At 44.8% G+C, this 23663-nt stretch overlaps 1 protein-coding gene across 1 annotated transcript in view; it reads right to left on the bottom strand.

The window, feature by feature from the left end:
- Nucleotides 1–20237, bottom strand: part of GREB1 (growth regulating estrogen receptor binding 1) — a 131295-nt gene extending 111058 nt beyond the window's left edge. Inside the window, exon 1 of the mRNA XM_009183691.4 lies at nucleotides 17866–20237. The gene's annotated coding sequence lies outside the window, so the exon portion shown is untranslated. The remainder of the gene's footprint in view (nucleotides 1–17865) is intronic.
- Nucleotides 20238–23663: the final 3426 nt, after the last annotated feature.

Raw genomic sequence — 23663 nt, 5'->3', positions numbered from 1 at the left:
CTCTATACCATTAGTGGTCTGAACTAAACCAGCTCTTTGCCAGCCTAGGCTCTAGCTCAACATCTGCTTGTATGCTTCAGGCAACTACACTCCCACAGTAAACTGGGAACCTCCTAGGAGCTAAATAGAACCAAATATCCCCAGGCCTGGGTGACACTGACTGAGCTGACCTCCAGTACAGGGCCTGAGGCCACTCAGGAAGCAGCCAGGGCACCTGCCCACACCCTCTGAACAGGCCCGCCTACCTAGGGAACTCTTTCTCCCCGGCGCTAGGCTAGTTGTGGGGGAGGCTAATGGAGTTATGGACTGGGATGGGCGGCCTTGTACAAAGGGCTTCTCTGGCCAGAGAGAGCCGGGGTGGCTTCCGCTCCACAAACACCAAACTTCCCCACCCTTCCTGGCCAGCCTCAGATCCTATTTCCCCCAGGCAGCCTTCCCACATTGGCCCAACCCTCACTCTAACCCCTTTTTAAAAACTGTGTGTATTAAACTTAAGTAGATACAAAAGAATATTGGTATGTATGTTGCACAGACTCACCATATAATGAAAACCATGCACCACGGGCAGGTTCTGAACAAGCACCTCATCATCGTCTTGGAGGCCCCCTTCTCATCCTCCATCCCTGCCCCCCATAACTCACATCCTGAATTTTATGTTTATTTCCCTTGCTCTTCATGATTTTAACAACATGATTGATTTAATTGTAACTTAATTTTTTTTTTTTTTTTTTTTTTTTTTGAGACAGAGTCTTGCTCTGCCCTCAGGCTGGAGAGCAGTGGCACAATCTCGGCTCACTGCAACCTCCGCCTCCCGGGTTCCAGCGATTCCCCTGCCTCAGCCTCCCGGTAACTTAACTTTTAACCTAAATTTGAACATAGATTTTACTTTTTTTTTCTTTTTCCTGTTTGGCAAAGATCAACTTTAGTGTGCATAAGAATCACCTAGGGCCAGGGGCAGTGGCTCACGCCTGTAATCCCAATACTTTGGGAGGCCAAAGGAGGTGGATCACTCGACGCCAGGAGTTGGAGACCAGCCTGGGTAACATGGTGAAACCCCATCTCTACAAAAAGTACAAAAATTAGCCAGGTGTGGTGGCTCGTACCTGTGGTCCCAGCTACTAGGGAGGCTGAGGTGGGAAGATAGTTTGAGCCCAGTAGGTCGAGACTGTGGTGAGCCAAGATGGTGCCCCTGCCCTCCATCCAGCCTAGACAACACAGTGAGACTGTCTCAGAAGAAAAAAAAAAAATCACCTAGGGGTCTTATTAAAATGCAGATTCTATTTCCATACATCTGGGCTATAGCCCAGAAATTTAGCATTTCTGACAAGCCAATTTAACTTAATTTTCATTTAACTTTTAAACTAAGAAACACATTGTTTCATTTTACATTTAGTTTTGTTTTGTTTAGTTTTTACGTTTCTCAACTGTGTATGAATGGGCTCATGCTGTATGAATTTTCTCAGACTTGCTTTTCTGCCTCATACAACATTCCTGAAGTTCGTCTACAGTGTTGCCTGTACCTGTGAGCCATTCACATTCAAAGCTGTATAGTATTTTATGATATAAATATACCACTTTCTCTTTCCAACCTACACGTTATGTCTATTTGAGTTATTTCTAGCATTTGTGTGTCAGGAGGGTACACATATAACTGGTATCAATCAACATTACCATTTGTCTCCTGTTACACACACAGTCACAAAACTGCCAGGGAACTCCAGGGGGCTCACATTGTGGGCTACATCAATCGCTCCCCTAGAGTAAGAGGGTGGTACCCACTGACACCCCCATTATCAAGTAAGTAAGTGTTCTGGCTGTTCCACAACCTCATCCATGCTTGTCACTGTCAGACTTGGGAATTTTTGGCAGTCTGGTGGGTGTAAAAGGGTATCTCATTGTAGTTTTAATTTGCACTTCCCTTGTTACTAGTGAAGTTAAGCATCTCGTCATATGGGTATTAACTATCTGTTTCTCGTTTCTTTCCAATTCCTAAGCCAGCACCTCAGTTTATCTTACCAAACCAAAAGAAACTTATGTGGATAGTGATATCTGTGCTCTTAGTTAGTTTTCGTCCCTGCCCTACAGTATGTTCCAGTGTGTCTTTTTACTGCTTTACAGGTTCTTTTCTCTCATGGGGGTGGGAGTACTCTTCCATCTTTACAGGTTTAATACAGATTTGTCAGTTTCACTACCTTAACTATTCTTTAGATTATTCTTCCCATTATTTTCAAATGAGGCAGATTCTCTGAATCCTGGTGAATAGGAACTTTCAATGTGGGCAAAAAATATATATAAACCAGGAGAAAATAAAGTCTTCTATTTTTTGAAGATAGTAACTGCTGCAATGCAAATCTGCACTTCAAGTAAGCAAAGTCACATTTTAGTAATGTAGAGAACTGCCAAAGCCAGTTGAAAAAATTGCCAAGGGCTCATTCTTTATTCAACTTAATTAATGAATGACTTCTAAAAAATACTGTCTCATTATTCTTTTAGAATAAATAGCTATAGGTAGCAAAAAAAAAAAAGGTAAAATTTGACAAACATACATTATTTCACAAGAGTATTGGTATTAAGGAGTTTGCCCAGGAAATACAGACTTGGTACCACGCAATGCTTACAGACAAAGCATAACTAGATAAAGGACTTTCTACTCGGGAGGCTGAGACAGGAGGATTGCTTAAGCCTGGGAGTTCAAGGCTGCAGAGAACTATAATTGTGATTGCGAATAGCTACTGCACTCCAGCCTGGGCAACATAGCAAGATCAATCTCAAAAAAAAAAATAAAAAATTCTATAACCATAGATTTTACAACTCAAAGGGGACTCAAAACTCTCACCTAGTCTAACCCTCTGACTTATAAGAAGAAATTGTTATATCATTTTAAAGACAAGGAATAGAAGAACATTTGATCGGTGTAAATAATTCTGCGACTTTCAAGTAGGGTATCTGCACTGTATAAATTCTTGCCTTGTATGGAGAGATTTGAAAGATCTTTCTGCCACAGATGAGCTTTCACATAAATGTGGATTTGGAGTAAAGTGATAGAAAAGTCATCACCCTTCTGTTTCCCCAGTGACCCCAAGATTTTTGTGATCTATCCCTCAGACACAGTCACAAGTCTATGAATTCAGGGCCCTTTCCTGGTGTGAATATCTGGGACCAGGAAGGTCTGACATAATCCCTGGTGTACTGTTTTCCTCAGGATGTTTTGGGTTTGGTGGAATTTGATTTTACAACCTGAGAAAGGCTGATTCTGAGATCCTGTGTGTTTATTCTGCAGTTATTTGATTGTCAGTGCAGAAAGAAGATAAGCCTTCAAAATATTTAAAAGGAAAGGAAATTAAGGGACTTAGGGATATTGATAGGTCTTAAAGCAGTTTGAGGATCTGTATCAGCAAAACAACAAATGTGGCCGACTTTGTCAGAATGCTTTTGGGATTAGGGTCAAGTGTGGCACCCTCCCAGGCCTCCTGCACTTTTCCTTTGGAGCACCCATCACACCAGCTCTTCATGCTTTAGTGTCTGTCTTCCCATAGGACCCTGAACTACATGAAAGCTAAGACCACATCTGTTTTACTATAGAAACTCTGGAGCCTAGGCAGTGCCTGGCTGCCTCACTGAATAGCTCCTGGCTGAATGAATGAGTGCAGTCTTGCTATTTGGAGAAGCTGGCCTTCAGGAAAGACTGTCCAGGGGACAGGTTGTCCAGCTAGCTGATCCACCAGATGCCCAGGTCCCACTCTGGGACCAAGCTTCCCTGCAAAGCATTTTTACGCTGAGCAGCTCGGTCCCTCGTGAAGTTATCTTTCCAAAGTTGCACTGAAATGTTATTATCTTGGTTATTTTTTGAAACCATTACAGAAAACAGCCACATAGAATTGGCTTTGGCATTTCCTAACAAATTAAGTCTACTGTATCGTTTATATAAGGTCCCACAATCAAAGTTACTTTGAGAATTTAATGCCGTGAGAAAACGTCCTTTCCCTTGAAGAAGTGACATGCCTCTTTCTTTCCAATAATATGACTAGTAGCACTTATCACTTCCCCATTTTTTTGAGCACATGATAGCAATAGGTGCATTCAAAAAATAAGCAATGACTAATTTCAGGGAAAGCAAAAAACTTTCAGGACAAATAACTAATAGCAGTACACTACATGGCTCCGCTGTCAAAGTGTTTACATGACTATAGTGATGTATACATTGAATTGGGCTATCAAAATCATAAATAACTGTAGTGGAGGGATGGAGGGCAGGATGTGGATGTCTGCGTGGGGAGGATGAGGCATGTGTGAAAAAGAATAACATGCTTATCTTCCATATTAGGAAGTTTAAGAACATTACCTAAAATTCAAAATTCAAGAAGTAGAAAAATATGTTATTTAGAAATACCAAGATAATTACCAAAAGAATCAGTTAAAAGGATTGAAGCCGGGAGTGTTGGCTCATGCCTGTAATCCCAGCACTTTGGGAGGCTGAAGTGGGTGGATCATTTGAGGTTAGGAGTTTGAAACCAGCCTGACCAACATGGGGAAACTTCATCTCTACTAAAAAAATACAAAAATTGGCCATTCGTGGTGGCCAGCACCTATAATCCCAGCTACTCGAGAGGCTGAGGCAGGAGAATCACTTGAACTTGGGAGGCAGAGGTTGCAGTGAGCCGAGATGGCACCACTGCACTCCAGCCTGGGCGACAGGGTGAGACTCTGTCTCCAAAAAAAAAAAAAAAAAAAAAAAAGGATTAAAGGATTTAAAGTTTTTGCCCCCAGAGAACAAGACAAGACAAGGGAAGAAGGCATGAGTAGCTATAGAGAATAAGACCTCAATTAATACTGAATACATGTTATTTAATCTTCACTAAAATTCTTGTTTTACTAATGAGAAAACTGAGGCTTATAGATATTAAGTAACGAAGATCACACAGCTAGTAAGTAGTTAAGCTGAGATTTTAACACAGCTTTACTGAAATCCAAAGCTCATAATCTTTCTACTACGTTCTGCTCCTCTCTTATTCTCCTCTAAGAGAACTAGTGATATAAAGGAAGAAAGCTTAGAGCCAGAGTCTCATGAAGTGCCGTATCATGTAAAAAAGAAAGAAATGTGGCAAAGATGAGTGCAGAAGAGTGAAGGACAATGTTTAAGACCATTCATAAAACTAGGGCTCTATCCATAATTAACCCATGTGAACTTAAGCCCTCTATGGATTTTTCTTGCCCTAGAACAAGTTAAGCTGGCAGTGATAAAAGAAAGCCTTCAACAAAACCCTCCCAAATGTCTGATGCTTCTATGCCAAGCTGAAATATGCCTTAGAAGCACCACCCACAGATGACAGCAGAGTTACTCTCTGGGCAAAGTTAAACTCAGAAGGCACTTGACTCCACGCAGCCCGAAGCTTTACAACAAAGGATCCATCAGGACACCTCAGGGCATGGGGAAAGCAATGATGCTGAGAGTCCAGGCAGGAGGTGAGTTCGCAGCAGGATGGAGCCGGGGCCAGGAGAATCTAGGTGTGTCGTTCAGAACCAGGCATACGAAGTTCTGACTGCTGGAGGCCCCACCTCATGCTCCATCCTGCCAGGCCGGTCTGTCTCTGGTAGGGCAGTCCTGGCCTAGAGAGTGGTGTCTTACACCCTGCAGTTGGGTTGGTGCTTCCCTATCACCAAGAGTGGCAGAGTTTCTGTGTGAGAATAGCCTCCCATGTCTTGGCCAACTGAGGTCCAAGTCAATCCACAGAGTAGGTCATTCCAAAAGGAAACAGGCAAAAGGAAAGAGGAAAGAGAATATGACCTGAATGCTTTTTTTTTTTTTTTTTTTTTTTTTTTTTTTTGAGACGGAGTCTTCCTCTGTCACCCAGGCTGGAGTGCAGTGGTACCATTTCAGGTCACAGCAACCTCCACTTCCTAGGTTCAAGAGATCCTCCTGCCTCAGCCTCCCAAGTAGCTGGGGCTACAGGCACACACCCGGCTAATTTTTATATTTTTGGTAGAGACGGAGTTTCACCATGTTGGCCAGGCTGGTCTTGAACTCCTGACCTCAAGTGATCCACCTCCCTTGGCCTCCCGAAGTGCTGAGATTATAGGCGTGAGCCACTGTGCCCAGCCCGGATGCCATTTTAAAGGCTTCATTAAACATGTTTAAATTGATTGGCTCAAGTCAGTATGAGTTCAGGGAAGCACCTTACATATCAATAATCATATTTGGCTGTACCTAACACAGCCAACCACAATGGCTTAACCCAGTAGAGGTCTGTCCTTCCCATGGAACAGCAAGTCTGCAATGACTTCAAGATCAAAGCTCCTTCTGCCTTTTGGAAGGCAGCAAGTGTAGTCCGCATTCCAAACCAGAAGAGAGAAACATGAGGCATGAAAAGAACATGGCCGCTTTACCAGAAAAACGACAGTGTTTCTAGAAGACCCACCCATAGATGTCTGCTTACAAAACATTGGCCAGGACTTAGTTTTTTGGCCACCTCAGCTCCAAAAGACCCTAGGAAATCAAGTTTTTAGCCAGGTACTCTGCCATCCCTAACAAAATCAGGGTTCTGCTAGCCAGGAAGTGGGGGGATGGACAGGGTTGTCTGCCACAGGCCACAAACACTGCAGCATCCATGCAACCAGTGAAGAGAAGATGACTGATGTGTTTTGGAAAGCACAGTATGAAAAGTAACGAAAGAACAAAACAGAGCAAGGCCAAATATGTCCCAGACAATAAGGTCATGCTGACCTTTTGAGAAGAAGAGGATGTTCAGACAGGACGTGGTACTGCGAGGGAAACACAAAAATATCAAAGTGTTATTTTACAATCCTGCAGAGGTGGCTATTTCCACTAAGTATGGCACACAGATTTCCCTTAGAGGGTACTCTTGCCAGGATTTCACATGCCACTTCATTTCACCCTCAAACAGTCCTATGACTCTTGGCCCTGTCCTCAAGAGTCATGGACACTTCCCCTCCCTCTGTCATGCCACCCAATCTAATGGCCATCAATTAGTGATTGCACTGCAACCTGTTTAGCGTTACAACCTGTCTCCTGGGCCTGAACATGAGGAGCCCCAGCCCACCTCCTTCAGACCGTCGAACAAGCTCTTTCCTCTTCACCAAGCCTTATCAATAATGTCCAACTTGTCTTCTGCAACGAACACCTTCTACTGAGGGGAGGGAGAAAAAAGATGAATTTTATACTGAAGTGTTTAATAATTTCATTATGAGGAGTACAAATTTGCACTGGCAAATTTAAATACAATTTAAATTTGTGTGTGTGTGTGTACTCGCGTGTGTGCATTTCTTCAGACATGATAAACTGTGATCCCTTTCCTGTGAATAAAGAGACCTTGGGCTGAGCCTGAATGAGCCTGAGAAAAGATCTGTCCCAGTATGAATTCATGGGTACCATCCTCTCAGAAAGCAGTTCCATACTATGCCAGACACTTTGAACCAATCTAGAGAGGAGAGACGGTGGTAACTGATGGAGACCCCCAAATCATGAGCTGCACAGGCTACGAACACAGTAAGCCGGGGGCAGAGAAGCTAAAGCCTCCCGCAGCCTGTCCATGGTCACCTGGAAAAGGAAACAGGAAGGGGACTGATGAGAAAGACTGAAAACCAGGGTTGTTTGCAGGTCCTCCCGTCTTTTTGGTTTTCCTTTGAATCACAACATTAAGACTTCTGCTCGGCACACCAGACATCTATCCGAAATATAGCTTAGAACTCAAGGACAGTTAAGAGCTCTGCAGATCTCTGTGCCGAGGCCAGGATGCCCATTTACTGCATCCAAGGAAAGACACACATTACGGAAGCCATACCAATCGACAGAGTTTTGTGGACCATCTACCGTGGCGTCCCAAGACCAACAGCAATTAGCTTCCAAAATAAAAGTGACATTAAAACATAGAATTCACTGAACACGATTTTTTTAACTGTTATTTTAGGTTTAGGGCACGTGCGCAGGCTTGTTACAAACTCACGCCACGGGGGTTTCTGCAGACTGTTTCATCACGCAGGTACAAAGACTAGTACCCAATAGTTATTTTTTCTGATCCTCCCCCTCCTCCCACTCTCCACCCTCAAGTAGGCCCCAGTGTCTGTTGTTCCTCTCTGTGTGTCCACTGGTTCTCATCATTTAGCTCCCATTTATAAGTGAGAACATTGCAGTGTTTGGTTTTCTGTTCCTGTGTTAGTTTGCGAAGGATAATGGCCTCCAGGTCTATCCATGTTCCTGCAAAAGACATGATCTCATTCTTTTTTATGGCTGCATAGTATTCCATGGTGTAGCTGTACCACACTGTCTTTATCCAGTCTACCATTGATGGGCATCTAGGTTGATTCCATATCTTTGCTATTGCGAATAGTGCTGCAAGAAGATCTTTTTCTAACTGGAAGATGTCAAACAAGGTGCACAGGATGGATGACAGGCACTTTGGGAATCCTGGTGAGATGTGCTGAAAACAACAAAACCTTCGTTTCAAGCCTGCATAGGCAAAGGGGATCTATATAACACACATCACATGACACAGCTATCCCCGAGTCTACACAGCTAAGAAGCTCCCCAGCGGGAGCCTCCCCAGGTCTCTCTGCTTGCTTCATTCTTTGCCCCATCAGAAGTGCTGTTTTATCAGGCAGAGGGGATGTGCCTATGGACTTGAACTCCCTAACGCAGGACTCGAAGCCCACCTGTCACGGGTGTAAGAACCACACGTTCAATGGCTGTCTTCTTCAAAGCCAAAAGCCCCAGGAGGGCAGGGACCATGATTTTTAGGTTCCTGCAGTGAGTCCTGCACCAATGTGCAGGGTCCAGCACAAAAACCAGTATTCAGGCGACAGCTGTGACAGAGCCAGCGGAGTTCAACTTCCTAAGCCTCTTTCAAATATAGAGGCTTAAAAAGCGTTAGCTGCAAAAAGATTCTACTTTAACCCATTTATGCTGGAGGTTACAATTTTTTGAATTGCAGACGTGTGTGAAAAATCAGACCTTGGTGATGACCTTGAGCAGTAGGATGTAAATAATTCCTACATACTTAGGGTTCCAATAATGGAACACTAGGCATAAGTGGGTTTAATTGTTTTCCTGGGACTCATTCATACTTAGAATTAATGTTAAGACCTAAAAAAAACCACTTGAAAATCTTATAATGCAGATAACACGTGCAAATGTGCAGAACCCTGGAACTTGGGAGTTGTGCAGAATGCCTGACAAAGCCGGACAGATAGACAGACGCCCCTGGGGGATGATCTGCGCTCCTCTTCCTCTCCCAGGCACAAAGCAGAGACTTCCTGCAGACAATTCTGTATTTTGAGTTTAAAGAGCCGAGATTAACTACACCAGAGGGAGAAAAGCAGAGACATAATGTGTAGACCACAGATCACTGCAGGACACGTGTGGGAATAGGGCCTGGTACAATGGAGTGCATCGTACAAAGATAAAGAGCATCAGTGCCACCCACTAAAGTCTTCTGTGGCAATAACTTCAGTGTGGTGAAAACTAGCTCGGAGTATTTCTAAATACGGCATAAAGTAGCAAACAAGAAGTGGTTCACGTTATTAGCATTTTGCAAGATGTTCAACTAGATTTATTTACATGTTAAAATTTATTTTGAATCGGAATGAGTTCTTTGATGACAAAGGAGAGACTCGATAGCTGATTTTTTGAGCCTCATATTTGACAGAGAACTCTCACAGGGTTAAGGAGCACAAGATGAGTGGAAGTGAAATAGGTGAGTTTACAGCAAGGGAGCTTTCCAAATCAAGGGAAGTTGCAAAGTTAAAAAACAATTCATCTACGTGGGACACACATTTTTTAATCCTTTAAAATTTTTAGAAATTCACATATGCCAATTTTTTAATGTCATTAATATCAATCACTTCTGCTCTGTTCTGTTTTTGAACTCCTTGAATATCAATCACTTCTGATCTAAGAAAAGAGACTAGGCCAGGAACAATGGTTCATGCCTGTACTCTCGGCACTTTAGGAGACCAAGGTAGGCCGATGGCTTGAGCCCAGGAGTTCAAGACCAGCCTAGGCAACATGGTGACACCCCATCTCTACTAAAAATACAAAAATTAGCTTGGTGTGGTGGCACATGCCCGTGGTCGCAGCTACTCAGGAGGCTGAGGCGGGAGGCATCACCTGAGCCCAGGGAGGTCGAGCCTGCAGTGAACTGTGGTCGTGCCACAGCACTCCAGCCTAGGCAACAGAGTGAGACCCTGACTCAAAAAAAAGAAGCAGAAGAGAAAAGACCAGCATAAATTCATCCCTCGCTGGGTGAGCGCTGAGACACCTATACATGCCTAGCTCAGGTCCTGACAGACCATGGAGCCCATGCAGCAGAGGGCATAAGAATTCCAGTACTGCCCACAGTGGGATCCCAGATGCCCCCTGCTAACTGTGTGACCTTGAAAACATTACTTAATCCCTCTGCACCTCAGCTGCCTCATCTGTAAGAGGAGGAGAATGGTAGTACCTACCTATGGCAAGCAGGATATTGGCTCCCCAAACACAGCCACACCCTAAGGCCCAGAACCTGTGAATATGTGACCTTATATAAGTGGGAAATGGCACTTTGCAGATGTGATTCAGGTTCCAGACTTTGAGATGTGGAGATAATGCTGGACAATCTGGGGGGTACAATCTAAACACATGAGTCTTTAAAAAGAAAGAGACTTTGCCATCTGTAATCAGGGATAATACAAGAAGAAGGAGGAAAAAGAAAGAGGAGAGGGAGGGTGGAGAAGGAATTCAAAGCCTGAGAGACACTTGACCAACCCTGTTGGCTTTGAAGAAAAAAGAAAGGAAGCTCCAGCCAAGAAACGTGAGTGGCCTCTAGAAGCTAGAATGGCCAACAGCTGATAGTCCTTCCCTACAGGGATCTGAATTATGCCAACAACCCAAATAAGCAAGGAAACAGATTTCTCCTGGAGCCACGGGAAAGGAATGCCGCCTTGCTGACACTTGAATCTAGCCCAGTGACACCAAAACCCATCTTCTAGCTTCCAGAACTGGAAGATAGATAATAAATGTGTGCTGTTGTAAGCCAATAGATCTATGATAATTTGTTACAGCAGCAATAGGAAGCTAATACTCTATCTCAAAGGGTTGCTGTAAAGATGAAATGAGTTTAATCTATAAAAAGAGCTTAAAACAAGGCTGGGTATTATGGTAAGTACTTAATTAATCATTTAACTTTTTTGGTGGCAAGGGGACAGGTCTCACTCTGTCTCCCAAGTTGGGGTGCCATGGTACAATCATGACTCACTGCAGCCTCAACCTCCTGGGCTCAAGTGATCCTCCCATCTCAGCCTCTTGAGTAGCTGGGACCACAAACCCGAGGCACCATGTCTGGCTAATTTTTGTATTTTCCATACAGATGGGGTTTTGCCATGTTGCCCAGGCTACTCCTGAACTTCTGAGCTCAAGCAATCCACCCCCATTCAGCCTCCCAAAGTGCTGGGATTACAGACGTGAGCCAATGCGCCTGGCCTCATCTAATTTTTTAATGGTGAACAAGATAAGTACACTTCGTGTTCTCACAGCACTTTCATCTTGAGGGTGAGAGGTTAAATAATTAAACAAGTAATCAGGCCAGCCACAGTGGTTCACTTCTGTAATCACAGCACTTTGGGAGGCCAAGGCAGGTAGATCACCTGAGGTCAAGAGGTCGAGATCAGCCTGGCAACATGGTGAAACCCCCTCTCTACTAAAAAACACAAAAATTAGCCAAGCATAATGGCAGGTGCCTGTAATCCAAGCTACTCAGCAGACTGAGAGAGGAGACTCTCATGGACCCAGGAGGCAGAGGTTGCAGTGAGCCGAGATTGTGCCTTTGCACTCCAGCCTGGGCAACAAGAGCAAAACTCCATCTCAAAAAAAAAAAAGAAAAAAAAACCAAGAAATCAAAAGATGTGAAAAGGCTAAAACCAGGAAATTACAGGACAATCAGAGAACACCTGGGTGACTTACTAACTTCACAGAGACCTAATAAAGACCCTCAAAGATGGTCATTTCCTATGTTCAAAATGCCAGCCTTTAATAATCCAACAAGCAGTAATATCCAGATAGCCCTTATTACCAACAATATAGGTAACTATGTCTATCTAAATTGTATTAAACTACTAGTCTGATTAAAAGAGAAAGTAATTGGTATCTTTCTATCAAACCAATTTTTGGAAGATATCTGTCAAGAAAAAGATAAGACTTTCGAGGGGATTTTTTCTTTTCTATTTTATTTTATTTTATTTTATTTTATTTTGTTTTATTTTTGAGATGGAGTCTTGCTCTGTCGCCCAGGCTGGAGTGCAGTGGCATGATCTCCACTCACTGCAAGCTCCGCCTCCTGGGTTCACGCCATTCTCCTGCCTCAGCTTTCCAAGTAGCTGGGACTATAGGCACCTGCCTCCATGCCCGGCTAATTTTTTGTATTTTTAGTAGAGATGGGGTTTTACCGTATGTTAGCCAAGATGGTCTCGATCTCCTGACCTCATGATCCACCCGCCTCGGCCTCCCAAAGTGCTGGGATTACAGGCATGAGCCATTGCGCCCGGCATGATTTTTTCATTTAAAATGTCACATGCTTATATTTTATGCATATGCACTTTTTTTTTTTTTTTTTTTGCATTTCATTTTACTGCCCTATCTACTGCTCAATAGACCTGGAGAACTTGCCCAAGTTCTATTCAAATTGACACCAAAATACCATCAGAATCTAATGTAAATTATTTTAGCAGGTTTGAGCCTTGATTAAAGGACATGCTGCAAATGCATCTGGAGGCCAGGACTGGATGGGTCTGTCTGCATTAACTAGGGCCATGCCATAGACCCCCACCTGCACCCCATCCCCTGCCCACCCCCTGCCCACTGCAGCAGCAGCAGTCCTGTGCACAGATAAAGCCGCATCTCGTTCGACGCCCTGACCCTAGGTTTCTGGAGCTCAAAACTCAGCGTCTGAGATACAACGACAAGCTCCAGAGAGAAGAATAGCAACCTTTTCCTACTGAAAAGAAAGGAAAACACAGTCACCTTACCCAAACAGCCCAAAATACCTTTAAATGAGCATGACTACTTTCACCTATACACTAATTTTTTTAATGTGTTCATCTTCAACTTTCAATGATTGCAAAGTCATAAATTCCACCCAAATGGATCTCCATGCTCCTCCTGACCTTGACATCAGACAACTGGAAGGAGGCCTCAGTTTTCTCAGCAGGTTGTCCACTCCATTGCAGACCATAAAAGAAAACTATTGCCTAAAAATGAGCATGCATATTCCATTTTGTTAGTTATTGCATCCTTTATTCCTTTGCTCTTTAAGAAATAGCACTAAGTTACCTCTCTAGCAAAATGCCCACAGTCAAGAGGAAACAAAAAGCTAACCCACTCCTTGGAAAACTCTCTGGGTATTGTGAAGCTACCAGTATCTTACAATTGCTGCTAAAGATGCTTCACTACTAGTTGTTAAATGTAACAACCAAGAATTACATTAGCACAAAATCACTCTGGCTCCCACACCTCATAGCCAAGACCCTGTTCCCACAGCTAACATCAATCCACCTTCAGACCAAGCCCCTTCCTCTTTTTTTTTTTTTTCAAGTCTACAGCACCGGGTCTCCCAGGCAGTCTCCCATCCAAGTACTGATCAAGCCAACCCTGCTTAGCTTCTGAGACCAGATACATTCAGAGTGGTCCGGCCATAGACCCCTCTCTCTTTGTAAGGAAAAGCACCTGAGCTGTCTGGGAGGGAGGTGGTCACAAAAGGCAGTCCAAAAATCAGGCGCCTGGGTTTGAGCAGAGGTAGCCAAATGGTACAAGGCAGGAGCAGCACCTTCAGGCAGCGACTGCGCAACACCGCCTCGGACAGGCACACAGGATGGTGCTGCTGAAAGGCAAAGGGCAGGGAGGCCAAAGGCAGCAAGGAAGAGGGCCAGCCTGGCCCTGGAGGGGTCCACAGGACACGACCCCAGCCTATACCCAAAATCTCACTCATCCAAGTGACCCTAGGGCCACTGCTCACACCAGGGAACCTTCCAGACACAGCGGCAGAGAGAGCCACTGGAATAACAAGCAGTAGTCACATCATCCATGTCCCATATTAAGGAGCTTGGACTGGATCCTAATCCTCTGCTCTGTTCCCAGAAGGGCTTCCCCAAAGCAATGCTCCCAGCCTCACAGCCCTCGCCACCCCACTGCCCATGGAAGAGAAAGGTCTGTCTCAGCAGGAGATGGAAGCCGCTCCTCTTTCCTCCTCTAGGTAGAATGAATCCAGTGAGAGCCTGTTAGCACAGAGACTTTGTCTCTCTTCCTTGCTGGTGTGCGGCAGTTTCCTAGGTAACTTCAGTGCAGATCTTTCCCTTAGATGGACGGCCTCAAGGTCCATCCTGAAGGGAGGGAGTCAGGAGTTGGGGCGGGGAGCTTGGGCATTTGGCCCTCACGCCTCAACCGCATGGGCCCACAGCCTTAGTAACAAAGGTGAGATTCTGATCTCCATCCGCCTGACTCCTATGTCAATTATAGCTGGGACTTGGGACAGGGAAGGGGAGAGTCACTTATTAGCTCCCGAGGCCAAACGGAAACACTGCAGGGTTTGAAGACCCTGGGTGATGTGACCAGACATGTTCTAGAAGACATTCAAGGATGCACTGGTGGGAATCTGGTCTGCTTGGAGACCTGGGAGAAGCCAGTTATGACAGTCCAGCTGAGGATGGCACCAGAACAATCAGGGCAAGATAGAAGAGAATAGATTGTCCCCAAACACACACACACACACACACACACACACACACCCCACAGGAAAATCTACAGCACTAGGTAATTACCTGGTTGTGGGGGCAATGAAAGATTCCCAAGTCTCGGTAGATGGCGTCAAAGAGTTGAGGAGAAACTGGACTAAGGAGAAAAAGCTGGGTTCATTTTGGACGTGGTGCTCTGGGAGGACCCCCAGCAAGCAGGGTGATGTCCAAGTCTAAAGATGGGGTGTGAAATAGACAGCACTTGTTCCTATGGTTCACATGACATCCACCATGTCCCGCCACAGAGGCCATCTACCTATTTTCACTTTCAATGCCCAGATTCCGGATTTGCCAAGCCAGTTTGAAAATAAACCACTGAGCTCTAATGAGCTTTTCTCTGGTTGTGTTTCTGCGGCATGCCCGAAGTGCTGCCTTGCCTGGCTAAATCTGCCTCCCTAAGGAGCTCCACACGGGCCTCCAAGCACAAAGCCTGGAGTGGTTGAAAGAATTTACTCTGCCCCTAGGAGTCTGAAGTGTTTCACAAAACCCTACTAGGCTGAATTAAGAAGAATGCCAGAGGATTTTAGCCTTTGCTCTCAGAGAAATACGCTGTCACCTCCTGTTCCCGGAGGAGGGACTGATGAAGGATCACTCTGGCCTGAGAACATCTGCTCTGCCCTTTTAGGCAGCATCCCTCCTGGGAGACACAGGAGGGGACGGGGTTGTGGCCACCTTGAAGCCACCAGGTCAGTGCCCCTGCCCTCCCCCTGCACTCGGGCTCCCAGGGAGAGCCTCACATCTCACAGGGCTTCCAGCAGAGGAAGCAGCCAGATGGTGCCAGAGAAAACCTCGGAGAGGCAGAAACACAGTGGAAAAAGACAGAGTGGGAGGTTGCCTCACTCACATCTACACTATTTAAGACTTCTAAAAAACACAACAATAACAACCTAATTTCTTCTTGGAGAGTCTCAGGCTTGCAGATAATGACATCTTCATTCATTCATTCTTTCCTACTTAGCACATTTTCCTCTCACTACCCCTAGACTCTGCTCTTTGAGTGCATCATCTGTATCCAATTCAATCTCTGTTCCCTCTGCACTGGCCATAATACCTGGTATGTTGTACTGTTTGGAGAACACCTACTGAAAGACTGAATGAGTGAGTGGGTGTGTGCATGAATGGATGGATGGATGGATGGATGGATGGATGGGAGGATGGATACCTGGATGGATGGATGGATGGATGGATGGATGGATGGATGGATGGTGGAGGAAGAGATGGGAAGATGGATACATGAGTGGATGGATGGACGGATGGATGGGTGGGTGGGTGGATGGATGGACAGATGGACAGATGGACGGACAGATGGACGGATGGATGGATGGACAGATGGATGGAAGGATGGATGGATGGATGGATGGATGGACGGACAGATGGATGGATGGATGGATGGATGGATGGATGGATGGATGGATGGACGGATGGTAGAGGAAGAGATGGGAAGATGGATACATGCATGGATGGATGGATTCGACTAATAGCTTTTAAGTGCCCACTCTGTGCCAAGCACAGCGCTAAGCACTGGGCATACAGAGATGGCAGAGGGACTCACAACCTAGTAGGGGGAAATGCCATATTCCTAAGCTAATACATGATAAATGTTATAACAAGGAGGAGAGAGCAATGGACTGAGCACAGAGGGGTTGTGCAGATTGAGCCCCAAAAGAAGCAAAGGATCTCTTGGCACCTGGTTCAGAATGTGCCTTCCCAAACCTGCAGTGGCATTCCTTTGACCCAACTGAAACCTCCAAAGTTCATTCCAGTTCTTTCCCTCTAAAGAGCCCTCTGTAATCAACACCCCTCCCCTTTGGCTTGACAAACATTGCTGAGGGTCAAGCCCCTCCCCAAGACAGCAGTTACATAGTACATACATCTGAGGACACAATGCTGACATCTGATTGTGGAAACGTGGTGTGGCATGGTAGTGGATGCTGGCAAAGGGGTGTAGTGGGAATGGTGTAGGATTCAGAGTCAGAGTCTCCAACTGGTGAATCCCAAGTTCATCAATGCAATAGCAAACTTGGGAACGTAACTGATTTTCTCTGACTCTCGCTTTTTCCATATTTATGTGGGTAACATGGTAATACATACAGAGTAGTGTTGTTTAAAAGACTGAATGAGAACTCTATGTAAATAAGCCAGCACCATATCTGGTACACACACATTTGGCCCTCAATATTAATCGCCTATTTCCTGCTTCCTGGGATTTGGAGACACCATTTCTTTTCCATTACCTTTTGTCATGTAGATTCAATTCTATCCCATCTGGTCCAGTCTCCCAATCAAAAATATTCCTCCCTCCACCCATCCCCACCCTCTCCGCAGTGATCCAGCTCCTATGCTGTTGGAGCGAGTAGGAGATTAATCTTCATCCTCTCCTATTAGGATGTGAGCTCCTAAGGGCAGAGGCCAGGACCTATGCAGCTCTATAACCCCGAAGCCTAGCTCAGTACCTGCCACAGATAACTACTCAGAAATTATTGGCTGAAGAAACACAAGTTATGCTGGTGATGCCAGTATTACTACAGCCCGTGTGAGTGCATCCTACCAAGCCAGGATGTCCAGCCAATATGTCAATATCGGTACCAAGAAGGACCAGGCCTGGAAGAGCACTTCATACACCCTGGGGACTAAATAAATGTGAGTTATTACAAGGAAGTCACTGTTCTTTTTTTTTTTAAAGCAAGACTGAAAACCATCAATTAACTAGAATGATCAGGAAATTGGGTGTTGCTGCTGATTTAAGTTTCTGGCAAGTCAAAATAAATCTCCAAGCCAGGACTATAGAATTTCAGAAAAGGGAGAAAACTCTACCAGCTAAGGAGATCAGGGAAGGCTTCCTGAAAGAAGTAGGCCTTGAAGGATGACTAAGTGGTTCCCTATAAACCCCATACTGGGCTAGACTAAGAGAATCTAATTTGTGGCAAGGATCTTGAGGGTTGCTCTTGGACAAAGTAATTACCATGACCCTGAGCTGCTTTGAACTTCCTTCCCTGAGATGCCCATCCTTTGATTCTGGGATTGAAATCCATGAGGGTGACATACAGGTCCTTACTGTTCCCACACAAGGACAAAGGAGAGACGCCCACTTACCTCTGTCAGGGATATGAGCTGCGAGTGCCTCACAGACCTCCAGGACAGCTGAAAAATGTCCTTATGTGGGAAAATAAAGAGGAAAGACAGATTTGATTCATCCTCGGGGCATTCTAGAACCATAGCCAGCCTGCTTACACAGTCGTCATTATGAATACAAATAGGAAAACAATCAGACCCAATTAAGTCCATTTTTCTTAAGCTTTGCACTTCAGCTCCAGAAGAGAGTAGTTTCATCTTTATCAAAATCTCCATTCCCAGGCGGACGGTGTGTTGAAAGAATCCATAACTCTTTCTCTTCAGCCCACAGGTTCCTTCACCCTCACTGCCCCAGCAACTGAAGGAAGGTCACTTTGACCTGATTATCTTTGTCTATAAGTCTTAAGCCATATTCGCCTAAACAAAACATGAAATTACTTAAGCTGCGTAAAATGCCTCCTAAGTCTCATTCTTTTCTCAGGATTCTTCAGATCCCACGAGGGTCACTGAAAACATGCCATGTGTTGGGCACAGTGAGCCTTTCAACAGCTGTGTAAGATAAGAGGTCTTATCCCCTTCGTCACACAGGGAAAGTGAGGCTTGATTTGAGCAACCAGCTCCTGTACTAGCTGGCAGGGTGTGGGGCACACAGCCCAACCCAGGGACCCACGCCAAGCTCACTGCACCTTCCACCAAAACAGAGTAATCTTCAACAGTCCTTGGTCTAAACACACACTAGTCATTTTTTCTAAAGCTTTAGGAAACACACACGTTTCCCCTTGCTTCAATGTTGCCAGGAAAATCCTTGCAGAAATCATACTCATCGCATTTATTACTAAATACCCAGGGCATAGCACATAGTAAGCACTCAATAAATATTTGTTAAGTGAATTTTTACTTAATAGGAAAGTACTTAGCTCCTTTTTTCTAAATTTTCTACTTCAGCCCCATAAGAATTATAATTTCTCTCTTCGGGTTTTACTAAGTTAAATGATGATTCCCAAGACACAAATTCCTCCCAATGAGATAGCGGTCAACTTTTTAAAATGAAAAGAATTTGAAGACAGCTTTGCTGGAGGTGATGGTGGCACAACATTGTGAATGTACTAAACACCACTAAATTGTTCACTTTAAAATGGTTAATTTTATGTTATGTGAATTTCATGTCAATTATTTTAATGTATTTCCAGCACTGTTCCCGAATATAACTCCATTGCCAGTGCCCTGGGAATTCCACTCACTACAGGCTAGAAATAGCTGAGTAACAGAAAGCAATGAGACTGGACCAAGATTTTTTCAGGAACACAGACAGCAAAGTAACAGTCAGGGAGAAAGGGGTGGTGGGCAGTAATCACAGTCACACCCATCAAGGTCTCCTCCACCGACCAGCGCTGGGCCAGGCATCCGAGGTGTGTCATCTCACTGAATCCCCACATGAACTCTAGAGGCAGGACCCCTGTTCTCCCCAGTTCACAGTGAGACTAGGTGTCTAAAATACACAGCAAACATGCTGAGTGTTTGCTTTGGGCTATATGAAAGCCCACTGTGCAGTATAGAGGAACCCCATTCTCCTAAGCTCAGGGTCTCGGCAGTAGGCAGGTTCCTGGATGAGGATGAGAAGCAGTGAGACCTGAATGCTGCTCTCCTGTGCAGACGCCCTCCTCTCACCGGGTCACCTTCAGAAGGCATGCTGCTTCCTCATCTGGAGACATCCAAGTTCTCCAAAATGGAGTTCCTGTTACCTTCTCCACCCACCCCTAATATGCTATGGCTCCAGCCAGCCTTTCCCTGAACTCACACTCCCATCTTGTCTCCGTGCCCAAAGTTTACCCCCGCTAGAATGCCATCCCCTGCTCTGTTCTTACTCCCCATTCACTCTGAGGGATGTAGAGCCAAAAACTGTCTTCCTAGTTCTGCTTTGCTGGCTATGCAATCTGGGGAAAAATGTAACTTCTCTGAGCCTCAGCTCTCCAGCCATAAAATGGGGGTGATTGTGTAGCACCCAAAAAACTATGACCCCTAGAAAAATGCTTCACTGGATGATGGACAGTGTGATCTTTTCATCCGAGCCTGGCTACCCATGGCCATTCACCAGGAAAAAGCTTCGTTCTCGTAAAGACCGCTGGGAGGAAGTGAGCCTGACACCCCATGCCTGCCCTCACCACTGGCCCTGCAGAGGCCAATGTGAAGAGTTCACGCTGGCCAAAGCTGGGCAATTTGAGCACCAAAACAAATAAATACTTTGCCAGATTAGGCACACTGACTGTGTTTTTAAATATCCATACGTTCATAATCGGCCAGGCATGGTGGCTCATGCCTGTAATCCCAGCACTCTGGGAGGCAGAGGCAGAGATGGGCAGATCACCTGAGGTCAGGAGTTCGAGACCAGCCTGCCCAACATGGCAAAACCCTGTCTCTACCAAAAATACAAAAAATAGCTGGGTGTGATGACAGGTGCCTGTGATCCCAACTACTCGGGAGGCTGAGGCAGAATTGCTTGAACCCAGGAGGCAGAGGTTGCAGTGAGCCACAATAGCACCACTGCACTGCAGCCTGGGTGACAAGAGTAAGACTCCATCTCAAAAAAAAAAAAAAAAATCCGTATGTCCATAATAATATTGAAAAAAGAAAAAGAAACTAACACTGGGTCAGCTTTGGAGGATGCTAGGAAATGAACTCATATCCTGAAAACTGGTAGATAGAGGAAAAGAACCAAGCCTTCCTCCTGCCTTTCCTGTGTGAGCAGTATTTTCAAGTAACCAAACCATTGATGAGGACAATTTCTTTATAATAGAATTCCAGCGAGTATATGAAGAAGGAATTATAAATTAGGGTACCATCATTTTACAACTCCTAACGAAATCACGGATCTTAGCAGTGACTGGCAATTGGGGCTAAATCCGATGATGAAAGATTGAAGGGGGAATTTTAAGATGGATAGATCAGGCTGATGGTTACTGAAACTACTAACATTACACAGAGAGAAAAGCGGATTGCATCCTGCCATGGTGCAATATGAGGTACACACCATCACTCTGGCATCTTCTCACCAGATATTAAATCTGAATCTGATCCAGTCCCTACATCAAACTACTGATTTACTGAATATACAGGGACAAAGATACACATTAAACAACAGCTGAGGGATGCGATCAGCAAAGTCCAGTAAGTAGGGAATTCCAAGGGACCAGTGACCACGTGTTTTCAACAAATAAATGGCAAGAAAAAAAACTGTTATAAATCAAAAGAAACCTAACAGGCATCTCAATAAAAAGCAATGCATGGACATGTTATTGGATCCTGATTCTAGCAAACAGACCAACTGCAAAAACATGTTAATGAAATAAGGGGAAATTGAATTGTCTTAGCCCATTGGAGCTGCTCTCACAAAGTATCTTAGATCAGCTAATTTATGAACAACAGAAATTCATTTCTCACGTTCTGGAGGCTGGGAAGTCCAAGGCTATGGCACCAGCAGACTCGTGTCTGGTGAGGACTCGGTCTCTGCTTCAAAGATGGTGCCTTCTCACTGCGTCCTCACATGGTGGACAGGGCAAGTAGGCTCCCTCAGAACCTCTTTTCTAAGGATGCCAATCCCATTCATGAGGGCAGAGCCTTCATGATCTAACCCCCTCCTAAAGGCCCACCTCTTAATACTGTCACACTAGGGATTAGGCTCCAACATATAAATTTTAGGAGGACACCAACATTCAAACCATAGCTAACATTAACTGGATACTTGGTATAATAAGGCATAACTGCTAATGTTTTTTAGGTGTGATAACGGTATTGTGGTAACTTTTTTTTTTTTAAGAGAATACCTTTAGAGATACACATAAAAGCATTTTTGGATGAAAGGATATACCTGGGATTTGCTTCAAATAATCTAACAAAGAAAAAAAAAATGTGTGCAGTGTAATAAAACAAAATCGCCCATATGTTGCTAATTTTTTAAATCTGGAAAATGCATATATGGGGGGCTCATAAAAATATTCTCTTTTCTTTTGTGTGTGTTTAAATTTTTCCATGATAAAAGCCTTAAAAAGGAGAAAAAAGTGAATATGGTCCTGCAACCTTTGGACTTAGGGGGAATTATGATAGAAAGAAAAATTTGGATTCACCTTTAGGCCAGAGATGTCTTCGTGTTTTGGAAGACAGCCTCGGAGGACATTTTGGGTAGGCAATGGCAATGGTGGAGGTTGTGGCAAACAATGATTTGAAACACTATGGATCTAGAAAGAAAAGTCTTCAACACAGTGCAAGCCAAATCTCTAAAGTTTATGTTGGCTTTAAAAGGATATTTGTTTTATTTTGTTTCATTCTAAATACAAGTGTAGACTACACTGTCCTGGAAAATGACTGTTTGTTCTTGGGAGGATTATGTACATTCTTGTTCAAGCAGCAAGCCACATAAAAGGGGAGTGGCCAGGCAAAGATGTCAGGAAGTACGCAAAACAAACCTTCGCCACACTGGGGAAAGGCCAGAAAGGAGCCCAGCCTGAGGCTGCCGAGGCATGTGCAAAGCCCGTTCTGCTGAAGACCCACGCAGGGCGCTGTTCTTTGTTGGAAAATGAAGGATCTGGGAAATATTCCAACGCCAGCCTCGTGTGTCCCAGATGCATGGGATGGTGAGGGTGGTTGCAGAAGTAATTTTTTGTTTTGGTGCTCAAATTGCCCAGCTTTGGCCAGCGTGAACTCTTCACATCAGCTTCTGCAGGGCCAGTGGTGAGGGCAGGCATGGGGTGTCAGGCTCACTTCCTCCCAGCAGTCTTTATGAGAATGAAGCTTTTTCCTGGTGAGGCCAACCCCTGGATTAAGTGGAGGGTTTTCCTGGAGGAAATAGAAATTCAAACTGCCATGAGCCCCTGGAGAAGGAAGATCTAGGGATAGAATTGGACTGGGGCACAAGCCTGCGGTATGGGACTGGGGCCACACTGGGGAGAGGCTGAAGGGCCTGGAAGAGCTCAGTGTCTATCTGTCTGTCTGTTTCTAGAAGAAAGAAGAAAGGAGGAGAAGGAGGAGACGGAGACGGAGACGGAGACGAAGACGAAGACGAAGAAGGAGACGAAGGAGACGAAGAAGAAGACGACGAAGAAGAAGAAGACGAAGATGAAGACGAAGACGAAGACGAAGAAAGCAGACCTCTACCATAGGAGAAATGGACTAGAAGCTGTCTAGAAGTCTCTGAAAACAATATAGTTAGTACATGGCTTTATGTTTTTTGGCCTATAATTCCCTCCTGGGATAATTTCCTCAATGTATTACTGTAAACAATGCAGCCTGTGTTTAGATGAGTTAATGGAGAGAATTAAAGAAAGGCCCAGAATCCTCAGTAAAAATAATTCAGGAAAGGAAAAGGCAGCCGCCTTCTCACCCACTCCAAGGCCTGTGTGATGGCAGCAGCAACAGCTCCCCTCAGTCCTGTGGTGTCAGGACTCCAGGGTAGAGTAGGGACCAGAGAGGGACAGACTCAGTGTGAACACAGCTGATGGGGACACCAGGCAACCAGCTCCACCCAGAGCCTCCAAGGGCAGGAAGGACTCTGAGAAGCAGGAGGCCCGTGCCTGGACAGGCAGCAACTCCATGCCAGGAGACTCCCTTATTAGTCAAAATAATACCCATTTGATAGAACTGCAAGGGCTGGGCAAGGTTTCTGAACTAATAAAACACAGAATGCAGTATGCATGTTCACTCTTGGTTTCTTGATACCAAATATAAATTACCTGATCTAGTGCCTGCACCAGAGTAGGCAGTCACTACAGGGCCACTTTTGATGCTATTATTATTATGTTGCCGTTATCGTTTTTCAGTTTACGGGG

Source organism: Papio anubis, chromosome 14 (genome assembly GCF_008728515.1).
Source record: "Papio anubis isolate 15944 chromosome 14, Panubis1.0, whole genome shotgun sequence".
NCBI lineage: Eukaryota > Metazoa > Chordata > Mammalia > Primates > Cercopithecidae > Papio > Papio anubis.
This window is presented reverse-complemented; position numbering and strand designations above follow the sequence as displayed.